Here is a 19,378-nt window from a genome sequence, read left to right on the forward strand (position 1 = left end):
AACCAGTCCCATAACATAACACGGACATGCTCTAGGCCTCAAATCACATCAAAAAACATCGAAATCATGATTCACATTCCAATTCAAGCTTAATGAACTTAAAAATTTCAAACTTCTACATTCGATGTCGAAACTATCAAATCACGTTCGATTGACCTCAAATTTTGCACACAAGTCACATTCGACATTACAGACCTATTCCAACTTCCGAAATTGGATTCCGACCTCGATATCAAAAAGTCCACTTACGGACAAACTCCTCAAAAACCTTCAAATTTCTATCTTTAACCAAATGGCTCCAAAATGACCCACGGACCTCCGAATTCACTTCTGATCGCGCTCCCAACACCAGAATTACCATACGAAGCTATTCCCAGACTCGGAATCCCAAACAGACATTGATAACTCTGAAATGCGCTTCAACCCAAACTTATAAAATTTCTTCAAAATGCTAACTTCCACAATAGGCGCCGAAACATTCTCGGGTCTTCGAAAACCCAGTCCGGACATACGCCCAAGTCCGAAATCATCATACGAACCTGCTGGAACCTTTGAATCCCGATTCCGAGGTCGTTTACTCAAAAATCCAACCTTAGTCAATTCTTTCAATTTAAAGCTTCCGAAATGAGAATTCTCTTTCCAAATCAACTCCGAACTTCCCGAAATTCAATTCCGATCGTGCGCACATATCATAATACCTGAAGTGAAGCTTCTCATGGCCTCAAACTACTAAACGACATGCTAGAGCACAAAACGACCGGTCGGGTCGTTACACCTTAGGCCCCAAATTTATATTAAATTCTTCTTCTTACTATTACTATTACTATATATTATATAATTTATATAAATAATTAGTATAAAGAAAAGTGTTACAATATTTTTTTTGTTACTTGATTGAGGTTATTTTATTCCAATAAATTTTGTTTAATTGGTATATTTTATTCACTCTTCAGTTTTAATTTTTTTTCCTTTTTATATAGGAATTAAGTTATATATATCGGCAACATAATTAATTTCATTTAAAATATACTCCAAAACTGCATGAACACAAAGCATTCATGCACCATTTTTCTTCTAGTGTAATTAGACATATTATATTAGGTTATTTATAATTTATTTTATCACCAAAAAGTGCTACTTAATATAATGAACTACAATTATTGCTTAAATTGATCAGAAGGAGTAAATATTGTTGACACCGTCAATGCTTAAACATAGCTATTACGTTATGTACCTTTATTTCTTTTTCTCGTTTGTGATGATAGCCAAATCAAAATTCACTTTGAGTTCTGGACCTCACAGATAATCCACCACTTTATTTTTTGTGCTCTTCTTCCTTCTTTTTTTTTGAAATTTATTTTTCGTCTTAAATGATTAATTATTTGTTATTTAAAAAGCAAATTTTATTGTTAGGTAAATATTTTGTAGAATATATAAGGGCCTCTTAATATGGTTTCGCCTTAGGCCATGAGATGCGTTGAGATGCCCCTGCATATATGCATGGCTACTTTGGAAACCTAAACACCTTATAATAATTATATTGCCATAATGCCATGCAGAAGTACTTAGCCCTAATTATCTAGGTGCGTTAATGCTACTGATTTTAAGGTAAATGTGAAGATATTACAGTTGTGGATTGAACTTTAGAAGTTTTTGGAATTTTAAGTTTCTTCAAGAATTGCATGCAACTGTGCGGTTGCGTTTGACAAATTTTGAGGGAGTTTGCCTACATCATTTTGAAATTTAGACCTTTCCATTTTAGTACTGTCATTGTTCAGAAATTTTATTGTGAGAAATTATTTGTTTTATGCATGTACGAAATATATTCTTTGAAAAGGATTCTGAAAACCATTAGGGAAAAACTATAATATGCTACTGAGAATTCATGTACTCAAAAGTGAATTGTGTTATATAATTGTTCTCCTTTGTCTTATTGTTTATCTCGTTATCATTTGATTCCACGACCCTAAGCTAGCTCCCGCTGCTTTGCCTTCCCCTTTAGGATATGATCCTCCTTGGTCCTTCACATAATACTCTACGCCGCCCAAGAGGACCTTTTATCTTTCTATTTATACGTAATATTTGTGAAAACACAATTAGAAATACGAAAAAAAATGACCAAAAATTGGTCTGTCAAAAAAAGCGACCAAAGTTAGTCGCTATATTGGAGAAAATAATTAAATAATTATTTTAAATACATTAGCAACCAAGGTTGGTCGTTTTTTGGTCGATAATGTGGTCAAAATATTGACCGGACTGGTCAGACTTGCTTGGTCAAAGAAATACTAAAATTAGCGACCAACTTTGGTCACTAATGTGGTACTCACTTATAAATTTTAATAATTATATTATTATTTACAAAAATTATAAAATATAAATAAATATAATTTAAAATTAGCGACCAAAGTTGGTCGCTTACTAAAGGGGTAGTAGATAGAGACCAACTTTGGTTACTAATCTGGGACCCAGTTATAAAATTTTAATAATAATATTATTATTTAAAAAAAATATAAAATATAAATAAATATAATTCAAAGTTAGCAACCAAAGTTGGTCGCTTACGAAAGGGGATGCAGATAGAGACCAACTTTGGTCGCTAATCTGGGACCCAGTTTGTCACGACCCAAATTTTCCACCCTCGGGAGTCGTGATGGCGCCTACTAATGTAAGTTAGGCAAGCCAATCCTTAACAACTTACTTCATTAACAAATCACTTCTTTTTACGATTATCAGTGATAGCATGAAAATAGCAGAATTTAATAAATGTACGGAAGACTTAAATTTAAGAAACTGAACAATAATACGGAAATCATCATATGCCTCTACCCAAGAACTGATGTCACATTACTCACAAACTTCTAAGAGTACTAAATACAACCGTTTGAAAGAAAAATATAAATTGTTTGTCTCAAATACATGAGATAACAGACTGAAATAAAGATAGAGGAGACGCCGGTCCTGTGGACGCTTGCAAGGCTACCTCGGTGTCTCACTGGATTGAAAGTTATCTCCCGCGCTACTGCTGTTGTCCAAGACCTAGAACTGTGCAAAAGAGCACAGAGTGTAGTATCAGCACAACCGACCACATGTGCTGGTAAGTGACTGGCCTAACCCCGACGAGGTAGTGACGAGGCTAGGATCAGATTCCAGATAAACCTGTGCAGTTATATACTATATGGCACAAAAGTAAACAGGTAATAAGCAATCAAAGCTGGGAAAGGGGAAACATGCTCCGGGGTAGCAGATAAAACAGAATATCAAAGAATAGTAAGGAAACTACAATTTAACTTCTAACACGGATAAAGAGAAATAAGGCAACTTTCACTTTCAGTTTCATCTTGTTGTAGTCGTGCAACCCGATCCCATTTCTCATATCTTGTGGTAGGTGTACCACCCGCTCCCATTTCAGTATATCTTGTGGTAGGCGTACCACCCACTCCCATTTCATTATATCTCGTGGTAGGCGTACCACCCACTCCCATTTCATTATATCTCGTGGTAGGCGTACCATCCGCTCCCATTTCATTATATCTTGTAGTAGGCGTACCACCCACTCTCTTTTCATTATATCTTGTGGAAAGCGTACCACCCGCTCCCATTTCATTATATCTCGTGGTAGGCGTACCACCCGCTCCCATTTCATTGTATCTTGTGGTAGGCGTACCACCCGCTCCCTTTTACATTTCATCACACAATCACAAGAAATTCCGGCAAGGGAACATAAATAATATAATAACTTCCCGGCAAAGGAACACAAAAATGTTATAATTTTTCCGGCAAGGGAACAACAATATTGAATTAGACATCCCGGCAAGAGAGAATCAGCTATAACCAACCTCAACTCAACTTGTACTCAGTTCAATTATTGAAAATGCTCAATCATAGAAGATCATTAAGTAAAGCACCCAAGTGTCATTTAAGAACACAACAACTTTCAATTTAAGACTCACGGTCATGCTTGACACCAACGTATAGATACTCGTCACCATGCCTATACGTCATACTCAACAAGAAGCAAGTAGCAAGTATGACTCAAATCTTAATCCCTCAAACTAGGGTTAGACCAAACACTTACCTCGATGCCTTGATCACCACTCAAGTCTCAACTATAGCTTTACCCCTTGATTCCACTACCAATATGCTCGAATCTAGTCACAAGTTACTTAATTACATCAATAAGTGTTAAATGAATCAACCCCAATGCATGAAAATGAGTTTTCTAAAGTTTTACCCAAAAGTCAGAAATCACCCCCGGGCCCACGTGGTCGAAACCCGATTATCCATTCCCCACGAATCGAAATATATAATTTGTTTTGAAATCGGACCTCAAATTGAGGTCCAAATCCCCAATTTTAGAAAATCTAGGTTCTACCCAAAACACTCAATTTTTCCCATGAAAAGTTTTGATTTGAAGTTGAAATCATGTTAAAAGATGTTAAGGAGTGAAGAAAATGAGTTAGAAATCACTTACCAACATTTTGGAAGGAAAGGTTGTTTGAAAATCGCCTCTTATGTTTGGGGTTTTGAAAAAGTAAAAAATAACTGAAATTCCCATTTATTTATACCCCTCTCAGACCCCCAGTGCGGACCGCATCAAATGGACTGCGGCCGCACAGCCTCTACCGCGGACCGCATAAAGGCGACCGCGGCCGCGCTGGCCCCTCCCTGAAGACCTGCAGTTGAGCACCCAGTGCGGACCGTACAAAGGCAACTGCGGCTGCACAGCTTCCACCGCGGACCGCACAAAGGCGATCGCGGACGCACTGGCCCCTCCACGGTCGCACGCGATTTCTCGCGGACCGCACTAGAGGGTTCAGAGACTGTGGCTTCCTGAACCTGCAACACCTGACTTTCTAAGCCTAAGGCATCCCGGAACCTACTCAAAACTCACCCGAACCCTTGAAACTCCAACCCAAGTATACACACAACCTCAAAAACATCCTACGGATATATTCATGTAATCAAATTACCAAAATAGCATCACGATCATCGAATTAAACCTCGAGATCAAAAACATTTCTCAAAACTCTTTTAAACATCAAATTTCTCAATTAAGGTCCGGATCACGTCAAACGACGTCCGGTTTTAACCAAATTTTACAGGATTGACTCAAGTCATATATAAGACCTGTATCGGGCACCGGAACAAAAATACGGACCCGATACCATTGCTTTCTAATTAGTTTTCACTTCAAATTTCCTTAAACAATTTTTGAAAACAGTTTCACTTAAAATTCATTTCGCGGGCTAGGGACCTCGGATTCCGATTCCGGGCATACGTCCAAGTCCCATATTTTTCCTACAGACCCTCCGGGACCGTCAAATCACGGGTCTGGGTCCGTTTACCCAAAATGTTGACCAAAGTCAAATTTATTCATTTTAAAGTCAAGACTTAACATTTTCACAAAATATCATATTTAAGCTTTCTGGCTATGTGCCCGAACTGCGCACGCAAATCGAAGTAACTCTAAATGAGGTTTTCTAGTCCTCGGAAGAACATAATGGGTAAGAAAACAGGTGATGGCCCCTTTGTGTCGTCACATTCTCCACCTCTAAAACAACTGTTCGTCCTCAAACGGACAGAAGAAGGAAGTACCTGAGTCGGCGAATAAATGAGGATAACGGCTCCGCATATTGAACTCGGACTCCCAGGTCGATGCCTCAGGAGGCTGACCTCTCCACTGAACATGAACCGAAGGAAAACTCTTCGATCTCAACTGACGGACCTGCCGGTCTAGAATAGCCACTGGCTCCTCCTCATAAGACAAGTCCTTGTCCAATTGGACAGTACTGAAATCTAACACGTGGGATGGATCACCGTGATACTTCCGAAGCATGGACATATGAAATACTGGATGCACAGCTGATAAGCTAGGAGGCAATGCAAGTCTATAAGCCACCTCTCTCACTCGATCAAGAATCTCAAATGAACCAATGAACCTATGGCTAAGCTTGCCCTTCTTCCCGAATCTCATCCCGCCCTTCATAGGCGACACTCAGAGCAACACACTTTGATCAACCATAAAAGCCACATCTCGAACTTTGCGGTCTGCATAACTCTTTTACCTGGACTGAGTCGTACGAAGACTCTCATGAATGATCCTGACCTTGTCCAAGGCCTCCTGAACTAGATCCATACCCAACAATCGAGCCTTCCCCGGCTCAAACCATCCAAACGGAGATTGACATCACCTACCATACAACGCCTCGTAAGGAGCCATTTGGATACTCGACTGGTAGCTGTTGTTGTAGGCGAACTCTGCTAAAGGCAAAAACGGATCCCACGAACCTCCAAAATTAATGACACAAGCTCGAAGCATATCCTCCAGAATCTTAATAGTCCGCTCGGACTGGCCGTCCGTTTGGGGATGAAATACTGTACTCAACTCCACCTGAGTGTCCAACTTTCGCTGAACTGCTCACCAGAAACGCGAGGTAAACTGCGTACCTCAGTCTGAAATGATAGACACAGGCACACCATGAAGGCGAACAATCTCCCGGATATAGATCTCGGCTAACCTCTCGGATGAATAGGAGACTGCCACAGTAATGAAATGCGCTGACTTGGTCAGCCTATCAACAATGACCCAAACTGCGTCAAACTTCTTCCGAGTCAGCGGAAGTCCAGTAACGAAGTCTATAGTGATCTGCTCTCACTTCTACTCGGGAAGCTCAGTCCTCTGAAACAATCCACCAGGCCTCTGATGCTCATACATAACCTGCTGACAATTCAAACATCGAGCCACATATGAACAATATCTTTCTTCATTCTATGCCACCTATAATGCTGCCGCAAATCTTGATACATCTTCGCGGCGCTTGGATGAATAGAGTACCGGGAACTATGGGCCTCCTCTAAAATCAACTCTTGAAGACCATCCATATTAGGCACACAAACTCGCCCCTGCAATCTCAAAACTCCATCATCACCTAAGGTAACCTGCTTGGCACCTCCACGTTGCACCGTGTCTCTAAGGACACATAAATGGGGATCATCAAACTGTTGATCATGGATACACTCCAATAATGAAGATCGAGCGACCGTGTAAGCTAATACTCGGCTAGGCTCAGAGATATCCAATCTCACAAATCGATTGGCCAAAGCATGAACATCCAACGTAAGCGGCCTCTCACCGACCAGAATATAAGCAAGACTACCCATGCTGGCTGACTTTCTACTCAGAGCATCGACCACCACATTGGCCTTTCCCGGGTGATATAAGATAGTGATATCATAATCCTTCAACAACTACAAACATTTCCTCTGCCTCAAATTCAACTCCTTTTGCTTGAACAAATATTTAAGACTCTTGTAATCAGTGAACACCTCACATGCCACGCCATACAGATAATGCCTCCAAATATTCAATGCGTGAACAATGGCTGCCAACTCTAAATTATGGATCGGATAGTTCTTCTCATGAATCTTCAACTACCTCGAAGCATAGGCAATGACCTTGCCATCCTGCATCAACACTGCACCAAGCCCAATATGGGAAGCATCGCAATAAACTATGTAAGGCCCTGAACCTGTGGGCAAAACCAACATCGGTGCAGTAGTCAGAGTTGTCTTGAGCTTCTGAAAGCTCGCCTTACACTCGTCTGACCATCTGAACTGGGTACCCTTATGGGTCAACCTGGTCATCAGGGTTGCAATACATGAGAACCCCTCCACAAACCGACGATAGTAGCCTGCCAATCCCAAAAACTCTGAATATCTGTAGCTAATGTCGGTCTAGGCCAGTTCTTAACTGCCTCAATCTTCTTTAGATCAACCTGAACCCCTCTGATGATACAACATGACCCAGAAATGCAATTGAACTCAGCCAGAACTCACACTTTGAGAACATAGCATATAACTGACTATCCTTCAGAGTTTGAAGAACCACTCTGAGATGCTACTCCTGCTCCTCCTGGCTGCGGGAATATATCAAAATATCATCAATGAAGACTATCACGAATGAGTCCAAATAAGGCTTGAACACTCTGTTCATAAAATCCATAAAAGCCGCTGGGGAATTTGTCAACCCAAATGACATAACCAAAAACTTATAATGCCCGCACTGAGTGCGAAAAGCTATCTTAGGGACAACAGATGCCTTAATCCTCAACTGATGGTAGCCAGATCTCAAGTCGATCTTTGAAAATACCTTGGTACCCTAAAGCTGATCGAACAAATCATCGATCCTCGGCAGTGGATACTTATTCTTGATGGTGACCTTGTTCAACTGCCGGTAATCAATGCACATTCTCATCGAACCATCCTTTTTCTTAACAAATAACACCGGCGCACCCCAAGGCGAAACACTAGGTCTAATGAAACCCTTCTCAAGCAAGTCCTGCAACTGCTCTTTCAACTCTTTCAACTCAGATGGGGCCATGTGATACAGCGGAATAGAAATGGGCTGAGTACCCGGAGCCAAATCAATGCAAAAGTCAATATCCTTGACGGGCGGCATACCCGGCAGGTCTGAAGGGAATACCTCAGGAAACCCACGAACCACGGGCACAGAATCAATAGAGGAAACCTCTGCACTAGAATCACGAACATAAGCTAAATAGGCCAAGCACCCCTTCTCGACCATACGCCGAGCCTTCACATAAGAAATGATGCTACGGGTAGAATGACCAGGAGTCCCTCTCCACTCTAAACAAGGCATACCCGGTAAAGCTAAGGTCTTAGTCTTGGCGTGACAGTCCAAGATAGCGTGGTAAGGTAATAGCCAGTCCATCCCCAATATGACATCGAAATCGACCATGTCTAGAACAAATCCACACGAGTCTCAAGACCCCCAATCAAAACTACACAAGAGCGATAGACTCGATCTACCCCAATAGAATCGCCCACCGGTGACACATAAACAGTAATACTCAATGAATCACTAGGCATGACCAGATACGCTATAAAATAAGATGACACATACGAGTATGTAGACCCGGGATCAAATAACACTGAAGCATCTTTATCACACACCAGAACCGTACCTGTAATAACTGCATATGAAGCCTCAGCCTCAGGCCTAGCTGGGAGAGCATAACATTGGGGCTAGGCCCCACCACCCTAAACTACCTCTCTGGGACAGCCTGCTACTGGCTGGCCTCCACCTCTAGCGACCAGAGCTCCACCTCTAGCACCTCTACCTCCACCTCTAGCACCTCTACCCCCACCTCTAGCTGGTTGGGCAGGCTGTGGAACATTTGGTGCCTAAACTATAGCACGGTAACCCTGATACGGAAAACTGCTTGAAGCCCGAGGGAAATACCTAGCAATGTGCCTCGTGTCACCACAAGTAAAACAAGCCCTCAGTTACTGGGGCAGACGACCCTAAAAACTCTGAAGCAGCGGTGCACTAAAGGACTGCTGATTAGAATACTGAATCGGAGGACCACGACCACCTGAAGCACCGTGAAAAGCCTGAAGAGCTGATTGAAAGGGCCTAGGAGGGTGACCTCTACCATTTGAATCTCTACCTCCAGACGAGGTACCACTAAATCCGCCTGAATGACGGGGCCTCTTATCTGACCCCTGACCATCTCCATGTGACAGAACCATCTCAACTCTGCGGGCCACATTGGGCGCCTCCTGAAAAGTGATCTCACTCCCGGCTTCCTTGGCCATCTAAAGACGAATAGGCTGAATAAGACCATCAATAAACCTCCTCACCCTCTATCTCTCTATGGGAAGATGACAAGAGCATGACGAGCTAGATCGATGAACCTGGTCTCATACTGGGTGACCGTCATGGAACCTTGCTGGAGGCGCTCGAACTGCCTCTGATAGGCCTCTCTCTGAGTAACGGGGAGAAACTTCTCCAGAAACAATACTGTAAACTGCTCCCAAGTCAAAGACGGCGAACCGGCTGGTCTAGCAAAGCAATAATCCCTACACCAAGTCTTGGCGGATCCAGACAGACGAAAGGTAGCAAAATCAACTCTATTGGTTTCAACGATCCCCATGTTCCGAAGAACCTCGTGACAACTATCCAGATAATCTTGGGGATCCTCAGTAGATGCACCACTGAATGTAGAAGTGAAGAGCTTGGGGAACCTATCCAGCCTCCACTAAGTGTTGGCAGACATAGCCGCTCCATCAATGTTCTGAGCTACTACACCCGGCTGAACTACTCCAACTGGCTGAACCGCTGGAGTCTGAATCTGAGGAGCTACCTGCTCCGGAGTGCGTGTAGTAGGAGTCTGAGCCCCTTCTCTAGCCTGAGAAGTGGCTGGGGCTACAAGAAGAAAACCTTCTCGGGTGACACTCTCCATGAGGCCCACCAATCGGACCAGAGCATCCTGAAGAACTGGGGTAGTAATAAACCCCTCTGGGATCTGAGCTGGGCCCACCGGAACTGCTGGGGCCGGAACCTCCTTCACAAAATCAACCTGAGGCTCTGCAATTTTGCCCCTAACTCGGCCTCTAGCACGACCTCGACCTCTGTCCCTAGTGGGAGCTGCTTCTGTGGGCTCGGGCTGCTGAGCGGTAGATGAGGAAGCGCGTGTTCTCACCATCTGCGAAAGAACAGAGTAGAAATCCAATTAGCATTTGAGGAACAAATCCGCACGACAAGAAAGAACAAATGTGAGATTTTCCAAACTCTGTAGCCTCGGAGGGATAAATATAGACGTCTCCGTACCGATCCCTCAGACTCTACTGAGCTTGTCCGTGAGTTATAAGACCTATGTAACCTAGAGCTCTGATACTAACTTGTCACGACCCAGATTTACCACTCTTGGGAGTCGTGATGGTGCCTACTAATGTGAGCTAGGTAAGCCAATCCTTAATAGCTTACTTCATTAACAAATCACTTCTTTAAACGATTATCAGTGATAGCATGAAAACAACGAAATTTAATAAATGTACGGAAGACTTAAATTACAGAAACTGAACAATAATACGGAAATCATCATATGCCTCTACCCAAAAACTAGTGTCACATTACTCACGAACTTCTAAGAGTACTAAATACAACCATTTGAATGAAAAATATAAACTGTTTGTCTCGAATACATGAGATAACAGACTGAAATAAAGATAGAGGAGACGTCGGGCCTGTGGACGCTTGCAAGGCTACCTCGGTGTCTCACTGGACTGAAAGCTGGCTACCACGCTACTACTGCTGTCCAAGACCTGGATCTGTGCAAAAGAGCACAGATTGTAGTATCAGCACAACCGACCCCATGTGCTGGTAAGTGTCTGGCCTAACCTCGGCGAGGTAGTGACAAGGCTAGGACCAGACTCCAGATAAACCTGTGCAGTTATATACTATATGGCACAAAAGTAAACACGTAATAAGCAATCAAAGCTAGGAAAGGGGAAACATGCTTCGGGGTAGCAGATAAAACTGAATATCAAAGAATAGCAAGGAAACTACAATTTAACTTCTAACACGGATAAAGAGAAATAAGGCAACTTTCACCTTCAGTTTCATCTTGTTGCAGGCGTGCAACCTGATCCCATTTCTCATATCTTGTGGTAGGCGTACCACCCGCTCCTATTTCAGTATATCTTGTGGTAGGCGTACCACCCGCACCCATTTCATTATATCTTGTGGTAGGCATACCACCTACTCCCATTTCATTATATCTTGTGGTAGGCGTACCACCTGCTCCCATTTCATTATATCTTGTGGTAGGCGTACCACCCGCTCCCATTTTATTGTATCTTGTGGTAGGCGTACCACCTGCTCCCTTTTACATTTCATCACACAATCACAAGAAATTCTGGCAAGGAAACATAAATAATATAATAACTTCCCGGCAAGGGAACACAACAATGTTATAATTTTACCGGCAAGGGAACAACAATATTGAATTAGTCATCCCGGCAAGGGAGAATCAGCTATAACCAACCTCAACTCAACTTGTTCTCAGTTCAATTATTGAAAATGCTCAATCATAGAAGATCATTAAGTAAAGCACCGAAGTGTCATTTAAGAACACAACAACTTTCAATTTAAGACTCAAGGTCATGCTTGACACCAACGTATAGATACTCGTCACCATACCTATATGTCGTACTCAACAAGAAGCAAGTAGCAAGTATGACTCAACTCCTAATCCCTCAAGATAGGGTTAGACCAAACACTTACCTCGATGTCTTGATCACCACTCAAGTCTCAACTATAGCTTTATCCCTTGATTCCACCACCAATCCGCTCGAATCTAGTCACAAGTTACTTAATTACATCAATAAGTGCTAAATGAATCAACCCCAATGCATAAAAATGAGTTTTCTAAAGTTTTACCCAAAAGTCAGAAATCACCCCCTGGGCCCATGTGGTCGAAACCCGAAGTTCGGACCAAAACTTGATTGCCCATTCCCCCACGAATCCAAATATATAATTTGTTTTGAAATCAAACCTCAAATTGAGGTCCAAATCCCCAATTTTAGAAAACCTAAGTTCTACCCAAAACACCCAATTCCCCCATGAAAATCTTTGATTTGAAGTTTAAATCATGTTAAAAGATGTTAAGTAGTGAAGAAAATGAGTTAGAAATCACTTACCAACGTTTTGGAGAGGAAAAGTTGTTTGAAAAATCGTCTCTTATGTTTGGGGTTTTGAAAAGTGAAAAATAACTGAAATTTCCGTTTATTTATACCCCTCTCTGACCCCAAATGCGGACCACATCAATGGACTGCGGCCGCACAGCCTCCACCGCGGACCGCATAAATGTGACCGCGGCCGCGCTGGCCCCTCCCTGAACACATGCAGTTGAGCACCCTGTACGGACCGCACAAAGGCGACTGCAGCCGCATAGCTTCCACCGCGGACCACACAAAGTCGACCGCGGCCGCGCTGGCCCCTGCGCGGTCGCACGCTATTTCTCGCAGACTGCACTATAGGGTTCAAAGACTGTGGCTTCCTGAACCTGCAACACCTGACTTTCTAAGCCTAAGGCATCCCAGAACCTACTCAAAACTCACCCGAGCCCTCGAAACTCCAACCCAAGTATACACACAACCTCAAAAATATCCTACTGACATATTCGTGTAATCAAATTACCAAAATAATATCATGAGCATCGAATTAAACCTCGAGATCAATAAAATTTCTCAAAACTCTTTTAAACATCAAATTTCTCAATTAATGTCCGGATCACGTAAAACGACGTCCGTTTTTAACCAAATTTCACATGAATGACTCAAGTCATATATAAGACCTGTACCAGGAGCCGGAACCAAAATACGGTCCCGATACCATTGCTTTCTAATCAGTTTTCACTTCAAATTTCCTTAAACAATTTCTGAAAACAGTTTCCCTTAAAAATTCATTTCTCGGGCTAGGGACCTCGGATTCCGATTCCGGAAATACGTCCAAGTCCCATATTTTCCTGTGAACCCTCCGAGACTGTCAAATCACTGGTCCGGGTCCGTTTACCCAAAATGTTGACCGAAGTCAAATTTATTCATTTTAAAGTCAAGACTTAACATTTTCACAGAATTTCATATTTAAGCTTTTCGGCTACGCGCCCGGACAGCGCACACAAATTGAAGCGACTCTAAATGAGGTTTTCACGGCCTCAGAAGCATATAATGGGTAAGAAAACAGGTGATGACCCCTTTGGGTCGTCACACAGTTCTAACGGTTAACAACTATATTATTATTTTAAATATTATATAAAATATAAATAAATCTGATTTAAATTTAGCGACCAACTTTGGTCATTAATTTTAATTTTTGGATAATTAGCGACCAAAGTTGGTTTCTTTTTAGGTCAACATTGGTCAAAATTAAAAATCGTTTTTGTATTTACTATCTAAATAATAAATATGTAATCCGTTAATACTTTTATAATACAAGGGATGAATACACTAAAATATACTCTAACATGCTATATATATAGTTAAAGTAGTACAACGAAGCGTGTTATATATATATATATATATATATATATATATATATATATATATTGAATCATCGACTTATAACCTACTCAAATGCATCGTTGAATATTAAAAACAAAACGTCTCTACTTATATCAAGTAATCTGTTATAATTGATTCATCGACTTATAACCTAGTGATGAATGAATATAATTCATTAACTCTGTTACAATACAAATAATGAATACAGTATCATGTACTATAGCATTCTATATATGTAGTTAAAGTAGCACGAAGTGTGTGTGTTAAATATATACACACACTAACATATACTATAACAAATTATATATACGTTATAGTATTACAGTGAAGTGTATGTGTGTATATATATATATATATATATATATATATATAAGAACATGAAGCACTCGGAACACAGGGCTGGGTCAGGTATTGATAAACTTGTAAATTGATTCATCGACTTATAACCTACTCAGATGCATGTATATATATTAAAAACAAGACGTCTCGACTTATATCAGTTAATATGTTATAATTGATTCATCGACTTATAACCTAGTGATGAATGAATGTAATTCATTAACTCTATTACAATACAAATAATGAATACAATATCATGTACTATAACATGTTGTATATGTAGTTAAAGTAGCACTAAGTGTGCGTTTTATATATACACACACACTAACATATACTATAACAAGTTATATATACGTTATAGTATCATATATATGTGTGTGTGTGTCTATATATATATATATATATATACAATTCATACAATAATATTATATTGGTTTATCAATTCATTAATTATTCGTACGTAGTAATATATAAGATTGATCATCAATTACAATATAGTTTATGCGTGTGTATGAAATTACTCATATACTTAAATATAACTTAAAATATTCCTTTACATACATGTTATTATAATCTATTAAAAGTAATTACCTAGTTAATATAATTTTTTTAAAGATTATGCTTATAGTTTTTAATTATTTATAATAATTGTAGTTAAATAAAATTAATATTTATAGCTAATAAGATTTTTTTATAGCTTATAATATTTAAAAAACCAAAATAGAAAAAAAATGTTTTTTTAATTTTTTTTAGAAATAGCGACCAACTTTGAAATAGCGACCAACTTTGGTCGCTATTTTGGTCAAACAGTCAAAAAATAGCGATCAACATTGGTCACTATTTTGGTTAAACAGTCAAAACTTAATTAGCTACCAAAATAGCGACCAATGTTGGTCGCTTTTTGTAAATCCAGACTCAAAAACGGGTTTCCCCCTCCCATTCTCTTATTTTCTTCCCAAAATTTCCCCAAACTCTCTCTCAATACATTCCCCTCCCCTTCTCTATTTCCCTCACACAAATCAATCCCCCCACCCCGCGCCATCATTGTGACTGCCGGAGCCACTGCTATCACTGTCCGCGCGCCATCACTGCCGCTGCTATCATTGTCCGCGCACCACCACTACCATTCTCCTCCTTTGCAACACCACCACTGCCATTGTTGTTCAAGGTTAGTAATCTACCTTATTAGCTTTTTAATTTTTAGTTTTTGGAATATAATTTTATGTAATTTTTTAGAGTTTTTGTCTATTTAGTATTAGGGTTTTTGGTTTGAACTACATTAAATTTAGAATTAAGATATGGAACTCAAATTAATGCATTCAAATCATTTAATGTATAAATTATAAACTTAAGGTAGAAATTATGAACTACCTTAAATTATGAACTTATGGTTCTTAATAGAACTCAAATTAATGTATTTAAATTATTTAATTTATAAATTTATTTAAGGTATAAATTATTAATTGAACTTTTTGGATATGAATTGAACTTTTAGTTTATAAATTAAAATTTTAGGATATGAATTGAACTTTTAGGATATGAATTGGACTTTTAGGATATGAATTGAACTTTTAGGATATGAATTGGACTTTTAGGGTATGAATTGGACTTTTAGTTAACTAAAAAAAGATTAGGATATGAATTAAATAAATTAATTTGTTCTTGTTTTATTTGTATAGATGGAACATCGTACTTGGATGTATAATAGGAATTATCCTAATCGACAGGAATTGCAGAAGGATTTTGTAGAAGGGGTGGATGACTTTATTAGACATGCAATGTCACTTCCACCATACCTAAGTGAAGGAGTAATTAGGTGCCCTTGTGTTAGGTGCGACTGTATGAAGTTTGGAAAACCGACGGAAGTTAAGCATCATCTTTATAGGAAGGGGTTTATAGCAAATTACTTTGTGTGGACTAATCATGGGAGATCGATGGTAGCCATGAGATATTTCATAACATGGTTATTGGTGAAAGTAGTAGGTCGGTGGAGAATACAAATCGTGATTCTAGAATTCATGATATGGTTGCGGATGCTTTTGGGATGCACTTAAGGGGTGAGCCCAATGAAAATGTTGAACAAACTCCTAATGATGACGCAAAACTTTTTTATGAACAGTTAGAGGAAGCTAGTCGTCCACTACGTAATGGAAGTCCGCACTCTGAGCTGTTTGTTGCAGTTAGATTACTAAGTATCAAATCTGATTGGAATATTTCTTAAGCAGCCATGGACTCTTTCATTGACCTTAGTTGACTCTAATATCAAATTACCTTATGATTTCTATAAGGCAAAGAGATTAGTTTCTAAGTTAGGACTTTCGTCAATGAGAATTGATTGTTGTGAAGATGGTTGCATGTTATATTATAAAGATGATGCAAATTTAAAAAGCTGTAAATTTTGCGAAAAACCTCGTTTCAGGAGGCTTTCCAACGGGAATATGGTCGCTATCAAGGCGATTCATTATTTACCTCTTATACCTAGGTTAAAGAGGTTATATGCGTCTATGAGTTCTGCTCCTCATACGAGATGGCACTTTGAAAATAGAAGACCACCTGGTGTTATGTGTCATCCTTCAGACGGAGAAGCTTGGAAGCACTTTGATAGGACATATCCAGATTTTGCTAGTGAACCAAGGAACATTCGGTTAGGTCTGTGTGCGGATGGCTTCACGCCTTGTTCTGTATCTGCGACACCATATTCATGTTGGCTTGTCTTTCTTACACCTTATAATCTACCATCCAAGTTGTGCATGACTAGTCCATATATATTCTTAAATTGTTTTATCCCCGGTCCACGTAATCTGAAAAGTTTGATACATGTATTTTTGCAACCTTTGATTAATGAGCGGAAACAATTGTGGTACGATGATGTTGAAACATATGACATATCAACCAAGCAGAATTTCAATTTGCGTGCTAATTTAATGTGGACAATTAACGATTTTCCTGCGTATGGAATGTTGTCTAGGTGGATGACTACTAGGAAGCTAGCTTGTCCTTACTGCATGAAAACTAGTAAAGCGTTCACTTTGAAACATGGCCAAAAGCAATCATGGTTTGATTGTCATCGTCAATTGTTGATACCCAATTTTTTTCTGTATATTGTTTTAAGCAAAATACTTCAAAATAGCATGTATATGCATATATAAGTATGTCCCAAGATTTTACTATTTTTTCTCTTAATTTTTATAGATTTGTAAATCTATTTATTGACCTATTTTATCAAGAAAAACCCAATAATTATCCCCAAAATTATCATTTTGGGTGATTCACTTATTGGATTCTCATATTTATATTAAAATATAACTGGCATAAATTTTGCATATTTTTACAAATTTATTTAGTATTTTTAAAGCTAAATTGCGTATAATTGCGATATTAGCCAATTTTAAGATTTAATTGTTTTCATAATTATAAAATTTACTCCAGTATTTATAATTTGATAATTACGTATTATTAATCATTTTAGTACCTTTAATTTATTTCCAGAAATTATTTTACTATTTTTATAAAATAAATAAGGGGAAAATGGCTATTTAAATGTTAGCCCCGTTTATTTTAATTTTAGCCTTATTTGAACCTCCAATTGAACCTAATTTTAAACCCAATTACCCTGACCCAATCCCTGTTTGAACCGACCCAAACCCAACTCTGTTAAATCGCCCCACCTACCCAATTAATCCAGGCCATTGATCAAAATGATCAACGGCCACCAAATACCCTTTCCTTTTTTAATCCTAACCTACCCCCTAACCCTAACCATTTCACCACCCCAGTCACCTATAAAACCCTCCACTTTCTCAAACTCTCTTGAGTCTTCTCAGAACCCTAGCCGTCTCTCACCGCTTCCACCCTGAAAGCCACCGGAATCCATGGCTTCCAGGGCTATGGGAGTCTTATACCTATCTCCTGTTGCTCTTACACACCTGATCTCTGAAGATTCAAGGCCTGACCTTGAAGGTTTGAACCCAGACCTCTGTCAATTCGAGGTTCAACGGTCATCTCCGGCCTTGCTCCGGCATACCATGGTTATTTGAGCCTGATTCTGACCTCTCCGACTCAGATCGATGACTTTTCAAAGCCTTTCTCATTTCTAAGGTTCTTATGAAACCCTAATCCTTTGAGGTTTTCTCCGATTCCTTTAGATCTATTGTGTATCCACGCTTTCCTTAAGGTCTTAAACGTTTTCCTGACTTTTCTTTCAAAAACTACTTTCAAAATCTTTCTTTTCCGATCTTGGGTTTTCTGAAAGTATTTAAGTGTTTTATAACTTTCTTTTTCCTTTTATGGGTATTTGCTTCTATTGGGTTCTTGTGTTTTCTTCTACCGTGTTCTTACGTGCTTCTTCTGCTGTATTTTCCTATACTGTGTTCTCGTATGCTTCTCTACTATATGCTTTCTCTACTGTGTTCTGACATGTTTCTCCTACTATATTTTCTTACTAAGTTCTTAAGTTTCCTTATTAAGTTCCTTTTACTAAGTTAAAACCCTTCTTCATCTTTTTTGACTCGGTTCATTCATGCAAAATCTCAGACTCTTTTGATTTACTGTTTGTTAATTGATTTGCTTACCTTATTTGCCCAAGCTGTGTATTTCAAAACCTTGTCCTTAAATAACTTTTTATGTATTTACCCCTGATTGCATGTTGTGCACAAAGTGCTTACTCAATTTCTTTCCTTAAATGATTTTCACCCGTTTGAATCTGAATCCCTTAATTAAGGGAAGCCTTATGTAATTGATTGACAATTAGTTCCTTAACTGTTTGTGTTGCCTTATTTCTGCCTGATTTTTACACTATAAAAGGCACGACCCTCTTCACACACTACAACATCAGAATCCTTCAGAACTCATACTCTCTCATAAAAATATTCTCTTTTTGACTGCAATGTGACCTTTTTTACAAGACTTACTGCTTTTCTTTACTTGTTTCCCTGAAAACTGGTATGTCCTGATTTAATTCTTAGCACCACAACAATGTGTAGTTACTGCTTTTGTATCCATGTTCATCTGCTATTTCTGTATATCTCAGCACTTAAATTAGCATGTTGATTTCCTTATATGTGTTTTGTTATGAACCTCATTCCTCTATCACCCCTTTGTGTTTTGAGTGGTGACTTAAGGCATGGCAATGTAAGTTGTTGTCCATGAATTAAGTTTGAACCATTAGGGTCTT

Source organism: Nicotiana sylvestris, chromosome 1 (assembly GCF_000393655.2).
Source record: "Nicotiana sylvestris chromosome 1, ASM39365v2, whole genome shotgun sequence".
Taxonomy (NCBI): Eukaryota; Viridiplantae; Streptophyta; class Magnoliopsida; order Solanales; family Solanaceae; genus Nicotiana; species Nicotiana sylvestris.